Source organism: Ursus arctos, unplaced genomic scaffold (genome assembly GCF_023065955.2).
Source record: "Ursus arctos isolate Adak ecotype North America unplaced genomic scaffold, UrsArc2.0 scaffold_5, whole genome shotgun sequence".
NCBI classification, from domain to species: domain Eukaryota; kingdom Metazoa; phylum Chordata; class Mammalia; order Carnivora; family Ursidae; genus Ursus; species Ursus arctos.
The window spans coordinates 59,297,522-59,314,915 of NW_026623067.1; the positions used below are offsets into that span (position 1 = coordinate 59,297,522).

Genomic DNA, 17,394 nt, shown 5'->3' on the forward strand with positions numbered 1-17,394 from the left:
ATAAGGGCCACCTCAGACCAATGGAACCAAAATATCTGGAAGTGGCTCTGGGGAAGTGTGTGTGTGTGTGTGTGTGTGTGTGTGTGTGTACACTCCCTCCCTAGGTGATTCTTATGGACCAAGAATTTGAAATCCCACAAAGTTGATGCTGATGTGCATAACATCAAACTACAATGTTTGGGAAAATTAGCTTTTATTTTGGGGTATGGTTATTATGATCAGTTTCCTTTAAATTTAAGCGTAATAAAATTAGGAAAAAAGGATTTGTGAGAAGTGACGTCAATACAGAAAAAATGAAATTATAGCTTTAAAAAGGTTTCTATCTCAATATATGGGGTTTTTAAAAGATTTTTTTTTTTTTAATCTATTTAGAGAGAGAGCAATCGAGCACAAGCAGGGGGAGCAGGAGAGGGAAAAGCAGACTCGCCGCTGAGCAGGGAGCCTGAAGCAGGGCTCCATCACAAGACTCCAGGATCACGAACCAAGCCGAAGGCAGATGCTTAACCAACTGAGCCACCCAGCACCCCTCAATATATGTTTTTTTAAATGATTTTCATTCAATGAGCATTTATTGAATCTATGACATGCAAAGCCTTACACTAAAACTGTGAGTTTGGTTTTTTTTTTTTTTTAAATGGTAGGAAATGACTCTTATCCTTAAAATTGTTACAGTCTGGTTAGGAGATATAAATGACTAGTGATAGAACAAGGCAGAAAGAAATGCCATAAGAAGAAACAGTGTCATGGAAACACTAAGAAGGTAACTGTACCAAGCAGAGGGAATGCAGAGACTTTACAGAGAAACCAAGATTTGAACTCAGGCTTGAAGGATGAGCAGAATCTCAGTAGGTGGAGAAATGAGGTAAGAGGGCAGATTCATTCCCCATTTGGGGAAGAGTAGGAGCAAAACCTCAGCAGTGAAAGAGTGCATTTAATTCACACCTCATTTTCACCTACATTTTCTACTGCAGAGGGTCCTGACTGATCGCCAGCCTGTCCCCACCTACACCCTCCTGCACCCCAGGCCTCTTGCCACCCAAGAGGGCCACAGCTCTCGTATTTCTGTAAAACATTGGGCAACTCATTAAAGAAAAGTTCATTATTGGCCTATAGCTACATAATGTTCTCTAAATATTTATGCTTTTAAGATTTTTGTATTACCGAATCAATGTCTGCTCTTTTTTTTTTTAAAGGAAATTTTTTTTTTTTTTAAGATTTTTATTTATTTATTTGACAGAGACAGACAGCCAGCGAGAGAGGGAACACAGCAGGGGAGTGAGAGAGGAAGAAGCAGGCTCCCAGCGGAGGAGCCTGATGTGGGGCTCGATCCCACAATGCCGGGATCATGCCCTGAGCCAAAGGCAGATGCTTAACGACTGCGCCACCCAGGCACCCCTCAATGTCTGCTCTTATATCAAAATCAAATAACACTGCAGGGTATAAAACAGGAAGTGAAAGTCCCCCTTACAATTCAGCCCTCAGAGGTAAGCACTGGATGTAGGTATCCATCCAGTTTCTCTGTTTGTCTTTCTCTCCATGTGTGTATACACACACACACACACACACACACACGTATACACACAGGTATATACATACATACACATGTATACACACATACACACATACACACGTACACACATACATATATAATACACACACATACATAATATTCTTTACATGTTCATACCAGACTGTATATACGTATATGTATATATATATATATGTCTGTGCATATATGTGTGTATACACACCGTGTGTGTATGAGTATAGTAAACTAAGCAATTGTTTGTAGGTTTATTTATATATTTGATACATTTATAGAGCTTCTAATGTCTTAAATATAGTGTGTCTCTCTATACATGCACATATATGTTTACGTGTGAGGGGAAGTATGTGTTCCTCTCAAACTCTGGAACCTTTTGCTGACTGCCCCTCACATACCGCCTCAGTGCAAGCACTTAGCATGTTGGCGCAAGCCCTGCGTGGTCAGGTGGCTGCCTACCTCCAGCTCTGGCCTCCTCCTCAGCCATTCTGGCCACTTTTTAGAAGGATCTACAGTTGGGGAGAAAAAGGAATCGTGTTTCTCCTAAGTACACGCTTCAAAACTCGGGTCCTTTCATGGGCGCCTGGGTGGCTCAGTCGTCAGGCGTCTGCCTTCGGCTCAGGGCGTGATCCTGGGGTTCTGGGATCGAGACCCGCATTGGGCTCCTCTGCTGGGAGCCTGCTTCTTCCTCTCCCACTCCCCCTGCTTGTGCTCCCTCTCTCACTGGCTGTCTCTCTCTCTCTCAAATAAATAAATAAAATCTTTAAAACAAAACAAAACAAAAAAACTCCGGTCCTTTCAGCAACTGTCTTCAAGATCAATATTTGACATAACTTGTAACGGTGATAAAGAAAAGACATTAGGGGAAGCAGAATGAAAGCCCGACCAGACACACGTGCAGACCAGGTTAAATGCTGGTCACGTGCTCTCTCCCCCAACTTCCAAGAGACAAAGCCCTCCCTCTTCCAGAATGACACCCGCGTGGGAGGGCTTAAGCGCGACACTGCTTCAGCCACACTGAGCTTTGTAAACTGCTCATAGTTCCGTGAACAAGCCCAGCTGCTTCACTTCTCTGGGCTTTTATGTGTTTTCCTTCCTCAAACTGGGACGTCCTCACCTGCCACAGTGCGAGCGGCAAGCTCGAATCCTCTTTCAAAACTCAGCACGTCGTGCAAAGTTGTTTTCTCCTATATGGAGGCCCCAATGAGATGTCCTCCACCCGGTGGTTTAGAAATAAGGCCGCCACAGAATAAAACACCTGGGTGGCTCAGTCAGTTAAGTGTCTGACTTTGGCGCAGGTCATGATCTCAGGGTCCTGGGATCAGCCCCCAGTTGGGCCCTATGCTCAGCTGGGAGTCCACTTGTCCCTGTGCCCCTCTCCCCGACTCGTGCTCACTCTCTCTCCCTCAAATAAATAAATACATTTTTTAAAAATGTAAAAGTTATGCGATGTGCCTTGGTGGCTCAGTCAGTTAAGCATCTGACTCTTGATCTCAGCTCAGGTCTTGATCTCAAGGTTGTGAGTTCAAGCCTTCCATGCTCAGTGTGGTGCCTACTTTGAAAAAAAAAAAAGAAAAGAAAAAAGAACAGTGCCTAGCATATAGGAAGCACTGTATAACTATTTATAATAATTATTATTATTAGTGCCTTTGGATACAAAGGTTAAGTTATTTTTTTAGTTATCTCTTAAGGAATGGAAATTTTTTGTTAAAATGCCTAAATTTATTAATCTTTTTCTCCATGGCTTGTGCTTTTTGTGTCTAATGCTAGCTTTTTATTCTTGTTCCATGCTTTGCCAATTCTATGAGTGTTTTTACAGTTGAAAAGTTTTCCATCAAGCACTCTGGAACCCATTATGATTGGGAGAATAAGGAAAACACTTGAATCTTTTCTTCTGTGTTTTGTTTTTTGCAAAGAACACATGACTTATTAAAGACAATTTGCTGTCAACAACATTGATTCAAGGAATAAAACTGATGAAAAAACAAAAGCAGACTCACATTCTGCCCCTGGAGCAAGACCTGCTGAATTCATATAGCCCAGTCTGTGAGTGTCCGAAGTCCTGGGGACAGCTTCCCCAGCAGGAAGCCTCAGGTACTCTGGCTCTCAGGGCCCCTCCTTTGAGAGTCTGGGGAGGAGAAATCACCAAGGGCTGGTCCTTTTCTCAAGCAGTACCCCACTGGGAAGCTCAGCCTAACCTGGACATGATCCCTGTGCTCTTGACGCTCATCCCAACGTCAAGGAGAGGGCACTGGACCCAAGCCTGCAACTGACTCAAAGTGGACTCAATGATTCAAGTAGTACAGCCCCAGGAGGGAAGGCAGGGGACAAGCAAGAGGGAATACATCAAGCGTCCTGGGCAGGGTCTGCTAGGTGCGGTTCAAACCTCAGGCTGGAAAGGGGTCAAAACTGGGACTGAACCACCAGTTGACAAGTTCTGGGAAGAGGCTGAGCCACGCTGGTGGGAAGCAGTGCGTCTCTGAGCCTGCTGTGCTGGGTCTTAGAGCCTTGCAAGGGTACCAGCCTTCTTGTCGCCCTCACACTCCGTTCCGGTAAAGTGCTCAGAGCGTGCCCAGCCAGGACCTGCCAGAAAATCAGGAAATCCCAGAGCCAGGGGGAGAGGATGCTGACTCTGACCTTGCAAGGTCATGAAGACCATGTCTCTAACTACTTTTTACCTTCCCTGCCCTACCCTTTATCCCCAAACCTAGCATTTACAACTCTGCAATAAATAACCAGGAGTCTGAATAAATAGTAAAAAATCTAAATATTGCATGTTGGGGGAGGAGAATCATTCCCTCTTCGTTTCAAAGGATGATAGATGCTTTTCTAGACATTATCATGAAGACCTAAAATATGCTTTACTTCACTTACCTGACTCTATAAAATAAGACTTTTAATCATGGTGTCATGCTGCGCATATATTGGTGCTCTTATATGGTATTTAAATTTAAAATCTTTATTTTTTGTGACTTTTCCCCCATTTTCTTTCCTACAGTTTCTTTCTTCTTTCAAATGCTGATATTTTTTTATATATGCCAGAATTCTTCTTTTGCTCTCATACAGCTTACGAGATCCGAACAAGTCTACGAGTGTTTTGCCAAAGCCCATGTCTGTTCAGTGAACTGAGTTGATTCGCTGTTCTGTGAAATCAAACCTCACCCATCACAGTAACTAAGTATTGTAGTCATTTTGCAATGTCATTCTCAGTGATTAAAATCACTTCCAGGCCCCTCCATGGTCGATTATTTCCTTCTGCTCTGTTGAAGACATTAGAATACTTGTGGGGAAAGTTCCATGGCGACAAAAGCAGAAGCAGTTACTATTCAGCGGAGATGCTGGCTAACAGAGAGCAGCACTGTCCAAGCCCGGGGAGATCAAGAAGGGCTACAAGCCACAGAACTCAACGTCACAGGACAACTCCGATAGCTAAAGTGAATGGTGGGAAAGCTCAAAGCTTCTTCCGGGAGAAAAGTCGGCTTTGCCTAGATACCCGCAAACTCTCTTCTATTTGGAATTCCTCAGAGAATATATATTGAGTTTGCTGCCATTCAATTTGTATCAGAAATCTAGCCCAGAGAATTGATACTCCGGGGAGATCCTATAGTTTTCCAAGTTTCTTTGGTCATGAAATCCTTACTGTAAGACAACATCATTCAGAAGCTACTCTGGTGGAAGTGGGAGGGAGACATTCAGAACTTCAGTTTCTTGAAGGAACTGATGTACCTATTTCTTTCCAACAGTGCAAGCCATGTATTAGAATATGTGTCCCCTGTTTCCCTGGCTGGCAAGCTCAATGCCCAGTTTTAATTTCAATCATAGCATGTTTGTTAATGTTTATTATCAGCACAGATACATTCTGTTTTTCCGTGGTCTTGATTTTCTATTCTTATTTTCCTAATTTAATACTTATGTCCCAAGGGTCTGTTTCCAGCCCACATCACTCTCCAGAGACTCAGAACCAACTCTCTTCTCAACATCTCAGTTTGGATTTCCACAAGAATCTCAAACTCAGGGGGCTTGGGTGGCTCGGTAGGTTAAGCATCTGCCTTCAGCTCAGGTCATGATCCCAGGGTCCTGGGATTGAGCCCCATGGCGGGCTCCCTGCTCATCGGACAGCCTGTTTCTCCCTTTCCCTCTGCCCCTGCTTGTGTTCCCTCTCTGGCTCTCTCTCTCTCTCAAATAAATAAACAAAATCTTAAAAAAAAAAAAAAAAGAATCTCAAACTCAGAAAGTTTAAAACTGCACTTAATTCCCCACCTAAAAAAAGTAAACAAAGTTCTTTCTCCTTGCTTTTCCCAGTCCCAAAGAATGTTAACCTCATCCGTTCAATAGCCCAAGTCAGAAATCTCAGTCATCCCTGATTTTTCTCTTTTTCTCATTCCTCTATATCTGTCAAGATTTCCTAGGTCAGGGGCGCCTGGGTGGCTCAGTCGTTAAGCATCTGCCTTCGGCTCAGGGCGTGATCCCAGGGTCCTCGGATCGGGCTCCTTTCTCCGCTGGGAGCCTGCTTCTTCCTCTCCCACTCCCCCTGCTTGTGTTCCCTCTCTCGCTGGCTGTCTCTCTCTGTCAAATGAATAAATAAAATCTTAAAAAAAAAAAAAAGATTTCCTAGGTCATATTGCAGAACAGCAAACACCTCCCACCTCACAGTGGCTTAACACGACGAAAGCTTATTTTTCATTTTGACTGCTGAGTCAGAGCTGGGGCTCTGCTCCCCTTCATCACACTGACTCTCGTCCCAGGCTGATAAAGTAGTCGCTACCTGGAACAGTTCTGGTCAACACAACAGAGAAAAAAGAGCTCTGAGGGGTTTCATTCTGGCAATATGATGCCCAGCTCAGAAGCAACACACATCCCCTCCGCTAGAGCTGGTAACGTGGCTCCCTCACCCCACCACTGGAGGCCAGGAAGCAAACCCCTACTGCATGCCCAGAAGACAGAGAGTAGAAAAATTAATAAGCAGCATTAATGACTATCACACTGTCTCAGGATGGACTCCCCAGAAGCAGACCTTGGGATGAGGATTCATGTGAAAATGATTAATCAGGAAGTGCTGCCAGCAAAAAACCAATATGGGAGTGGGAAAGAGAGCCCTGGAAGAGAAGGAAGCGAAGCAAGCAGTTGACATCAAACAAAATCCCATGCAGGGCAATTTAGGCTCAACTCCATGAGGATTCTGGAGATAGTCATACCTCAGAGCAGTCTGGACCAGGAGCACGGAATCTGGAGTAGTTATACTTCTGCCCCAGGAGTCATTTGCTAGGGCTCTCCTCGGGGAGCTGGAAATCCCAGGTACTTCTGGTTCTCCTTGCCAGTGTTGCCTATTGGAAGTGAAAGCACAACCTGAAAATGGCAGAGGGATCTGGAAGCATACAGGTGGAGCACTGACATCCTCTGCCACCCTCCCCCCCCAAGCCCATAAATCACGGCATCCTGCTGGTTCTATCTCCCAAGTAGTTCCTAAATTGTCTCGGGGCTCTCGACCCCTAGTTGCCCCCTCCCTCAGTTACCCCTCAAGCCTACCATCCTCGACCTTCTGCAGTACTGCTCTCAGGATACTGATCTGCAGTCCTGACATCTCTAACCCAGTCTTCCAACTCTAGCCAGATTGTTCTTTCTGATTCATGTGGCCTTTCCCTGGTGACATCTCAAATTTGTCAGGCCTGCTGTCTCATCAAGATACAATCCCCATTTTGCAGATGAAAAAAAAAAACCAAAAAAACAAAACTGAGCTTCAGAGAAGCTAAGTAATTTACCAATGGTCATTCAGTTAGTAACGGGTAGAGCCAGAACATGAGTCTAGCACACGTTAATTTTAAAACCTTACCCACTATATTTCACTGTTTCTGGATCATGATTCATCTGTCCACTATACTCTGATTACCACTCAATTCTACAAACTTCAAACTCAGTTTGTTTCAAGCCAAATTTATCATATTCTTTACCTCCCTTACCAAATGTCCTGTTCTTGAGTTCCCAGTGTCAGTAATGGCCCTGCTATCTTTTGCTGTCACCCTTGACTCTTTTTTCTCTTTCCCTTCTTGTTTCTAGTTATTTCCACAGTGATTGTACTTCTGACTTCTAAAATGCCCATCACTGCAGGTAGGGCTGGCTCTCTGTGCCCCAAGCTGCAGTGTACAGAGTACCCGACAAATACCCACACGTGGGAGGTCCTGGAGCTGGCCCAACAAGGGCTCATCAGTAGTGGATAGCATTCCAACAATACCCTATGCCAAGAAATGAAATCAGAATCCAGGGAAAGAAGCCAAAGTTGGCCAGTCAGTTTGCCAAGCTGGAAGTTCTTGGATACCGTTATAAACAGAGGGAAAGTAGCCAATGGAGAGGGAGAGACTAATGACCAAAATCAAAGAAGCAGTAATGATGGAACGGGGTCTTGGGAGAAGCAAGGAAAGGCCTTGTCATATGGCTCTTTGGGAGACCACTGACTCTAATGACTGCAGTCTTCAAAATAGTATTAGGTACTCAATTAGTATTAAAAGATCTTAAGGAAAATCTCTGTCCCTTATTCCCTGGAGGCACCTAATTTGAATTAATTTAGCTTTTTTTTTCCTTAAAAAAATTCTCATCTTTTTATCCTCATTTTTTCTTTGAAAGATTTTATCCATTTATTTGTCAGAGAGAGAGCACAAGCAGGGGGAGTGGCAGGCAGAGGGAGAAGCAGGCTTCCCGCCGAGCAAGGAGCCTGATGTAGGACTCAATCCCAGGACCCTGGGACCATGACCTGAGCTGAAGGCAGACACTTAAGGGACTGAGCCACCCAGGCGTGCCTATCCTCATATTTCTAAGTAATATATTTATACTGCTATTTCTTGATTTATCAATTTGATATCAGTCAACTTCCTCTTAGGTAGATGATGAATTGGTCTATTACATTGCCACTTCCTACTTCCCTTCTCCTCCAGGATAAAAAATTCTAGATCAATCAGTAGTCGATATATTGGGGTGCCTGGCTGGTTCAGTTAGAAGAGCATGAGAATTTTGGTCTTGGAGTGGTGAGTCTGAGCCTCATGTTTGGTGCAGAGATTACTAAAAAAAGTAAACTTAAAAAAACAGTCGATGTATTATTATGGCTGCGTAAATATGCTTTAATGATGATCCTAGTAATTACACGTTGTATCTTTACGAATTTTTAATTTTTCCTGGAATTAATAATTTCTAAAATTCTGTTTTCTACATACCTATCTTTACTGTTTTCCAAAGTGGTCCATCTGTTCTTCAAATACTCTCAGTAAGACTTTTTCCCTTCCCCACAGTGCACAAGCATGTTAGATAATCTATTTCCTTTTTTTTTTGGAGACCTCCCCCCATTGCACACCACCCCCCTACTGCAGTCTGTATGGGCTGCTTGCTGGGAAGCCCTACTGCATAGCTATCATCCTGAGAATTCCCTTCTCTATCAAACTGTTTCTCTTCTGCTGTGTTTCCTTTTCCTGGATCCAGTGATATTCTTTTCCCTGGTTTGCTCTCCGTATTTGCTGAAGCACAGCTTCTGGCAGACTTTAAGAAAAGAGAATGTCTTTATCCACCCCTATACTTGATTCATGGCTTGGCAGGGTAATTTAAAAAAGCATTCCCCCATTATCTCCAACTATTTTGAGTATTGACTATAGGCCAGGTGAACAACAGAAATTGGTTTTTCAGAGTTCCGGAGGCTGGAAATCAGATAGCACAGTGCCAGCATGGTGGGGGTCTGGTGGAGACCCTCTTCCAGGTCGCACACTGATGCCTTCTACTCACTCATATCTTCACATGGCAGAGAAAGGGCAAGAGAGCTCTCTGGGCTTCCACTAATCCCATTCATGAGAGCTCCATGCTCATGACCTAATCACCTCCTAATACCATCACATTGGGAGTTAGCATTCAACATATGAATATTGGGGGTAATAAAAATATTCAGTCCACAGCTGGCTTGTCCAACATGTCTGTTTACTTCATCAAACCCAAGGAAAATCTCTCATTCCAGTCTGCTATAACAGAGTCTTTTATAACGTAACACAATCATGGAGTGACATCCCATCATCTTTTCCATATACTACGACCTAATCAAAGGACTGACATAGTACCACCTTTGCCATATTCTATCTGTTAAAAGCATTCATGGGTCTTGCCCCCACCCAAGGGGTGGGGATTAAACTAAAGAATGCACAGCAGGAGATGGGAAAATATTGGGGCTCACTTTCAGGTCTGTCTGCCACAAGGAACAATCTGTATATGTTTGGTATTTAAAGTGTTTGGAACATTAAGAAAATTGGGCAAATTAGAGCATCTAACTGATGAACTTTGTGACTTCAATTTAAAATGAGTGAATAGGGGCACCTGGGTGGCTCAGGTGGTTAAGTGTCTGCCTTCGGCTCGGGTCATGATCCCAGGGTCCTGGGCATTGGGCTCCCTGCTCAGTGGAGAGTCTGCTTCTCTCTCTCTCTCTCTGCCTACAACCCACCCTGCTTGTGGTCTCTCTCTCTCTCTATTAAATAAATAAAAATCTTAAAATAAAATAAAATAAAATGAATAAATAATTGACTCAGATTTGAAATTTTGAGTTGAGGTATAAGAGTTTTGTAAGTTTGAAAATTATATTGGATTACTCAAAAATAACTTAACATCCACCATACTCATAAGTTTCATTTATTATACCCATATGTTTAATTTATTACAAATATGAGAATTATTAAAGTACATGAAAGAGGAGCATCCAGTCTCTAAAGATAGCCACAATCAACTCGTGTCTTCCCTGTGTGTGCATTTTGCTCCCCATACAAGAAGAGGAACTTACTTCTCTTCCCTTTTAATCTGGGCTGCCTTGTAACTAACTCTGACCAAGACAATGAGGCAGAAGGGACATTCTGGGACTTAAACCCAGGTCATAGAGGGAACAGTAGCTTCTACTTCGTGTCTTTTGGAATGCTCTTTCTTGGACCCCAGTGGCCATGCTGGGTGGGAGCAAACCATGTATCCGATAGCAGAATATATAAAGAACTCTTAAAACTTTTTTTTAACAAGGAGACAAAAACCCCAATTTAAAAACAGGCAAATTTTTGAATAGATATTTTGCCAAAGAAAATAAAGAAATGGCCAATGAACACATAAAAAGATGCTCCACATTATCAGTTATTTGAGAAATGCAAATTAAAACCACAATGAGCTATCACTTCATTCCTGCTAGAATGGCTATAATCAAAGAGACAGACAATAATTACCGCTGGGGAAAATGTAGAGAAAATGGAACCTTTGTACATTGCTGAATGGAAAATGGTATAACCACTTTGGAAAACCGCTTGGCGGTTTCTTAAAGAGTTAAACATATGTGTATTAAGTATGTCTTTTTAGTCTAACGTTTTGACATCTGGGGCTTTACAGATTTTAGGGTGACTGCCCCTCTCAGGTCTAGTTAATTCCTAGAGATAGTAAAACTACAAGGTGCCTCTCATATGCAAACCAACCCATCCAAAGCCAGTACCCCAACTACTTTCTTTATGGAGCTCTCACTTATAAAAGCCATTATCTCCCTTCCCTAATCACCTCAAGGTCAAGTAGGGGACAATCTGAGACAGTCCCAATGCCCCAGAGCTCCCTGAAATTATTCAAACTAGCCAATCCTAAACCTATTGACCCTGCCTCACCTGTTCCTTCCTGCAGATCCCATAATAAATTCCTTTGCCCATGTACTCCCTTTTCTGCCTCCTGACCAACGTGGTGCTTCCCGTGCGGGCCTGCATGGCATGGCGGGAACTAAGAGTAACCGAATATCTTTTCAATGGAAATCACCTCTCGATCTGTTGGCCTCACCAAATGTGAGTAAAAATAAAACCAACATTTTAAAACAATATGTTTACCATATGATCCAGCAATTCCATTCCTAGGTATTTCCCCAAGTGAAATGAAACTGTATTTCCACGCAAGTATTAGCACATGAATGTTCTTAGTGGTATTCATAATAGTCAAAAAGTGGAAATTATCCCCAAATCCATAACCTGATGAATAGATAAAATGTGTTATATCCGAACAATGGAATACTTAGAAATAAAAAGTTTGAACCATTGAAAGATGCTAAAACATGACAAAACTAAAAATAATTATACTAAGCGAAAGAAGCCAGGCATGAAAAAACACATATTGTTATAATTCCTTTTATAAAAATGTCCAGAAAAGCCAAATTTATAAAGAAAAAAGGGTATTTCTGACTGCCTGGGACTGGAATGAGAACAGAGATCAACTGCAAATGGGCATGGAAGTTCTCTTTGGGGTCCTGAAAATATTCTAAAACTGGATTGTGGAAGTGGATGCACACCTGTGTAAATTTACTCACCATCGTTGAATCATGTACTTAAAACAAGTGAATTTTACAGTATAGAAATTTATTCCCCCAAAAAACTGTTTTTAATAAGAAAGTCTGGGGGTGCCTGGGTGGCTCAGTCGGTTGAGAGACCGACTCTTGGTTTTGGCTCAGGTGATGATCTCAGGGTCATGAGACAGAGCCCCTCAGCGGGCACCACACTAAAGGAGGAGTCTGCTTGAGATTCTCTCTCTCCCTGTCCCTCTGCCCCTCCCCCAACTCACTGGGCACACATACAAGCGCTCTCTCTCTCTCTCTCTCTCTTCAGGATGGGGAGGGGGAAGAAAGTCTGGAACAAGGAAGTCAGTGCCTTGCTACTGCCTGGGGGATGAATATGATATTTTAGTAGAAATGTCGGGCTGCTATTCAATTTTCCTACATCTACCAACACCATGTGAGATGGAAGTTGTGTGGGGTCCTCAAGAAGCAATCCTGAGGGGATTAAACACAGCCTGTGCAGACACAGGGGATTCCCCTCATGTGGGGCCATATCACATTAATGCCTTGTTGTATGTATGTGTAGAGAGAACGCGTGCTTCAGTGGCAGACATAATAATACACCCTTCCACTTCACAGATCCTGATTCTACTGGGGCTCTTTTGTAACTCTTTAGATAACAGAAATGTAAAATGATTCTTGCCTATAGGCATGCAAATTCTGCCCTGTTCAACAGAGGCTCAATTGACTTCCCTCCCCCACTGTGGAGGAAGCTCATTTTGCCTCCATTTGCACATTCATTGCACCATTCCTGCTTTATCAATGTGTATGTTCTTTGACTTCTCCAGTTTTAACATCTGCCAGATTCCCTACTTCTGGGGGTGGGGGCGGGGGGACAAAAACCCATAATCTTTGACGTGTTCATTTTATTTCTGAGAATCATGATTTTATCTTTTTGTGTAAGTTATCTTTAAGATATTAGGTTTTTAAAAAGATTTTATTTATTTATTTGAGAGAGAGAGAGAGAGAAAACATGAGCAGGGGGAGGGGCAGAGGGAGAAGCGGACTCCCCGCTGAGCAGGGAACCCAATGCCCAGGACCGTGGGATCATGACCTGAGCCAAAGGCAGATGATTAACCAACTGAGCCACCCAGGTGCCCTAATAGACTTTTTTTTTTTTTTAGAGCAATTTGAGGTTCACAGCAAAACTGAGCAGCAAGCACAGTGTTCCCATATACCCCATCCTCACACATGCACAGCCTCCTCAACTACCAGCATCAGGCACCAGAGTGATCCATTTATTACATCAGGAACCTAGAGGGACACCCAATCATCACTAAATTGTTTTGTCATCTTTATAAAATCTTAAGATAACCTTCCAATGTATCATACTGTCTAGATCGAGTCCAGATAGGTCCCCTAAATGAGCAAACTCAGCCTGCTTTCAGAATGCTGCCTCCACACACGTTATTTCTGCCTACGTGCACTATAAGTTATAATAGGACGGCAAATTCCGTCCACAGAGGAGCCTGTGGGATCCTCAGAGAGCCAGAGGAGAGCGTACCTCTTCCAGATCTCTGTCATGCATGCACACATCCTCACGCTTTCTTTCCTAAGAATTAAACCGAATCATGCTGAACTGAATTTCATAATTCACCTGCTCGCTTGTGCCAGCAGCCCGGTGGTTACCGTGGATTCCCTCTTTTCCTTCCTTTATTCAACAAATAGCTGTCAAATGTCCACTCTGGGCAGGCATGCTACCAGACCTTGGAAGGATGACGAGTGCAGGCGCCGTCCCTACTTCTGTGGAAATTATGATGCTTAAATAATCATACAAATACACACTGAAAACACGCTATGAAAAAACTGGACTTAAAAATCAGGGCTCCTGATTTAGCTGGGCAGTGAGGTGGGGTCAGGGGAAGCTTCTCCAAAGAAATGACATTTGGGCTAAAATCTGAAGTTGAATGGAAGTTAGCCAGAACACGTGTGTGTGCGTGTGTGTGTGTGTGTGTGTGTGTGTGTGTGTTGGCAGTTAAGCAGTCCCTACCAGGCAGCAGAAAAGGCTAAGATTAAGTTCTCGAGGGGAGAAAGAACATTCTGGTGCCGTCAGGTCACCACGGTGGGAGTTCAGACATAGGGTGGAGGGTGAAGATGTGAGGCTCCTGATCTAGAGAAGTCAGTCTTTGGAGGACATGTGAAGGCATTTTATTTATTTTAAGAGCAAAGGGAAGATGTTAAAATATTTGTATCCTGGGGCGCCTGGCTGGCTCAGTTGGTAGAGCAACTCTTGATCTCAGGACTGTAAGTTCGAACTCCAAGCTGGGTGTAGAGATTACTTAAAAATAGAACCCTTTATAAAATATTGTATCCTTTCTAAAATACTATAAATTGGAAAAGATCATTTTATGGAACACGGTCTGGAGACTCGTTGGATTTTGCAGCAGGCCAGGGTTGAAATGTTCGCTCGGATTAGAATTGCCGCAGTGGAATTGAAAAGAACCGGAGGTATAAGCAGAAAGAATTAGAGGTCCCTCGAAAAAGAAAGACGAAACATAGCTTTCTTGACTTAACGAAAGTCATGGCAGGCCCCTGGCCATCTTGTGATCCCTGCCTGATCCGCGCTACTTGCCCAGGCACATTTCTTGCAGAACTTCTTAGGAGATGTTGAAACTGCAGAAGCAGAGATCTCAGTAGTTAATGATTTTAAGGGGACAAAAGAATGTAGGTACACAAGGCCACTATCAGGCCAGGAAATAGCCTAATCATATCAGGGACAATAAATCAGTGGTAAAACTCCCAGCGCTGGTTCAAAAGTAAAGATTAACCTCACGCACATTCTTGAGTTATCTCTGCAGGATCCAAACTCCTTTGAGCGCTCAAACACCAGACCAGCTAGAACCAGAGAACTGATGATGCTGACCCTGGCCGGCCCTCAGGACTTGCATTGACTAAGACCTGGACTCTGTCACCTTAAGATGACTTTTGCCTCAACTGCATGCGGACTTCCTCATTGTGCAAGCCTCTTCATACGTATGCACCCTCAGCTTAAAACTTCCTCGGTTTTGTTGTTTTTGTTGTTTGGGGAGACACTTTGGGAAATATCTTCAGTGTTCTTCTTTACCTGTTCCAAGTAAAACCCTTGCATTTCCTATTCTTTGGCTTGGTTGTGTCTCTTGGACTCCCACAAGAGGTAACCCCAGTTCTGGGGAACAGAGGGACACAGGTGATAATTTAGAGAAAAAACTAGAAAGGACTAGGTGATGGGCCAAATCATAGAGAGAATGCAGGAGAGAGATGAGTCAAAGACGAGTTTTAGGTCAGCAGCTTGCACTACCGGGTAGGGTCCTTCCCTGAGGCAGGAAACACCAGAGGAGACCACACACCTCCATCCCCTGTTTTAGTCTCAGGAAAGCTCTCCAGCTGCTCTCGTGGGTTTGGTTTTTTGCACAGAAGGGCATGAGTGGTCAGTCTCCTTTTCCTGGAAAACGAGCAGCATAATCCCCAAGTGAACATAGATTTCTCAACAAAAGCCAGGAAAGGGGGCTGTCTTTTAGGGCCAACTTTACACATGCCCCTGAACAAGGACACATAATATTCCTGGTCAGCTTCTCGAGGTGGGGAAGGGAAAATGCTGGGAGATAAAAACACAGTGGTGGGGGGAAGGAAGAGGACAGGGGGATACGGGGTCCTGCAACTCAGAGGGAAAGAAAAGTCATCTCTGTGATGAAAATCCCCAATAGGCATATCTAATTAGTCACCAGGTCCTATTGATTCTGCTTCCTTAATAGCTTGTGAATTAACCCTGTCACCTCTAGCATCATTTCCCTGCTTCAGTTCACAGTAGGTAATCAGGTTCTCTTTACTTCTTTACCTGAACTGCTCTAATAACAATTGTATCTGGACGCGGAGTGGGCTAGATGGGTGATGGGCATTAAAGCGGGCTCTTGCAGTGATGAGCGCTGCGTGTTGTAAGTGACGAACCACTAAATTCTACACCTGAAACTAATATTACTATGTACGTTAACTACCCAGAATTTAAAGAAAACCTGGAAATAAAAAAAAAAATCCCAGTTGTATCAGGGCTGTATTGGGCCGGATATGACAAAAACCCAAATACAGTCGTCTAGCCAAACGGAAGTTAACAGTACAGAGCTGGTAGAGCAGCTTAGGAAGTCAGCAAGGACCGACCTCCAGATTCACGACCGCAGGCCAGGTGGGAAGAAGTGGTGAGAAGGGAAGGCAGCTCCTTGATCAGAAAAGTGAAACATTACTAGGAATTCCCAGCGGATTTCCACTTTTGCCACAACACTTGGCACAGCAGTTGCAAGGGAAGATAGGAAGTAGATGTGTAGCAGAGTGTTCTTTTTTCTTGTTGTTAATAGAGAAGACATGGAGTTCGGATAAAGGCTAGGTCACAGATAGTATCTCCCACAGCCGCCCATCTGGTTCCACTCTTGCCAGTCCCACCCCTTCCTCCAAAGCCTTCTCTGGGTGCCCACTACAGGTATCGTTCTAAAACCAGATCATATCACTCTCTTGCTTCTTTTAGCAGTAAGCATGGCTTTCAGGATATCATTCCAATTCCTGGCTCAACACACAAGGCCCTTCAGGATCTGGCCCCACCTCTCTTTCCTTGCATCTCCCTCCCCTGCAGGCACCCCCTGCTCCAGCCACCCCTGCACATCCAGAACTGAGACGTCCCAAGTCCGCGCACTTGCACCTGCTGCCTTCCCTGAACTGCCTGTCCCCTTCCCTTCCCAGCTCAATTCCAGCATTCTTCAGACTTCCGTGGGGTGCAGGTTCTTCTCAAGCCTTTTTGGGTGTCTTTTCTCTCCTCCAGTTTCCTGGGTTTCCCTCTATCTTAGGTGGCACTTCTCACACTGCACTCTTGTTACTGGTTCCCTAGAGCCATGAGCTCCTCAAGGGTGGAGACCCTATTTCAGTGTGAGTCGTCAGTACATATGCTCTGAGTGAATGAATCTGGCCCCACTTGGAATTATTGCTCCTTCGTAGAGCAGACCGATGTACAGGGGGGCCTGTGTATTATGTAGTTAACACCTTCTCCCCTAGAGGAGAGGCAGAAAATGAGTGATGTGGTCTTCCGTTATGGATCTCTGGAGTAGCTGAGAGCCTCAACCTCCTTTCCCAGAGAATGTTTTTCAAATCAGGAGGGAAACAAAATTTTCTTCAGTCTCATTTTCTCTCCTTACCTCCTTACCTGGATATATATCCAGACTTAGTGGAAGTCCAGAAGATGATAAAGTAAGCAAAACACGAAGAAGCAGAAACATGGGGTCTATTAACTCCTGCATTAGTGAGATGTGGGCGAAGATTGTGCCTTATTCACAGCCTGTTATCGGGGAACGTTTGTAACACCCACCACCTCCCTCTCCCAAATTTATATGTTGAAGCCCTAACTCCCAGTGTGATTGTCTTTGGAGTAAGGGGGTAATCAAGGTTAAATGAGGTTGTAAAGATGGGGCCCTGGTTCAATAGGATTAGCGTCCCTATAAGAAGAGACAACAGAGAGTTCTGTCCATACCCTGCACCCACA

At 43.8% G+C, this 17,394-nt stretch overlaps 1 protein-coding gene across 2 annotated transcripts in view; it reads right to left on the reverse strand.

The window, feature by feature from the left end:
• Positions 1-17,394, reverse strand: part of FAM169A (family with sequence similarity 169 member A) — a 182,747-nt gene that overhangs the window by 78,997 nt on the left and 86,356 nt on the right. For both annotated transcript variants that reach the window (XM_026498787.4, XM_057307228.1), the window contains exon 4: positions 6,739-6,867. The gene's annotated coding sequence lies outside the window, so the exon portion shown is untranslated. The remainder of the gene's footprint in view (positions 1-6,738; positions 6,868-17,394) is intronic.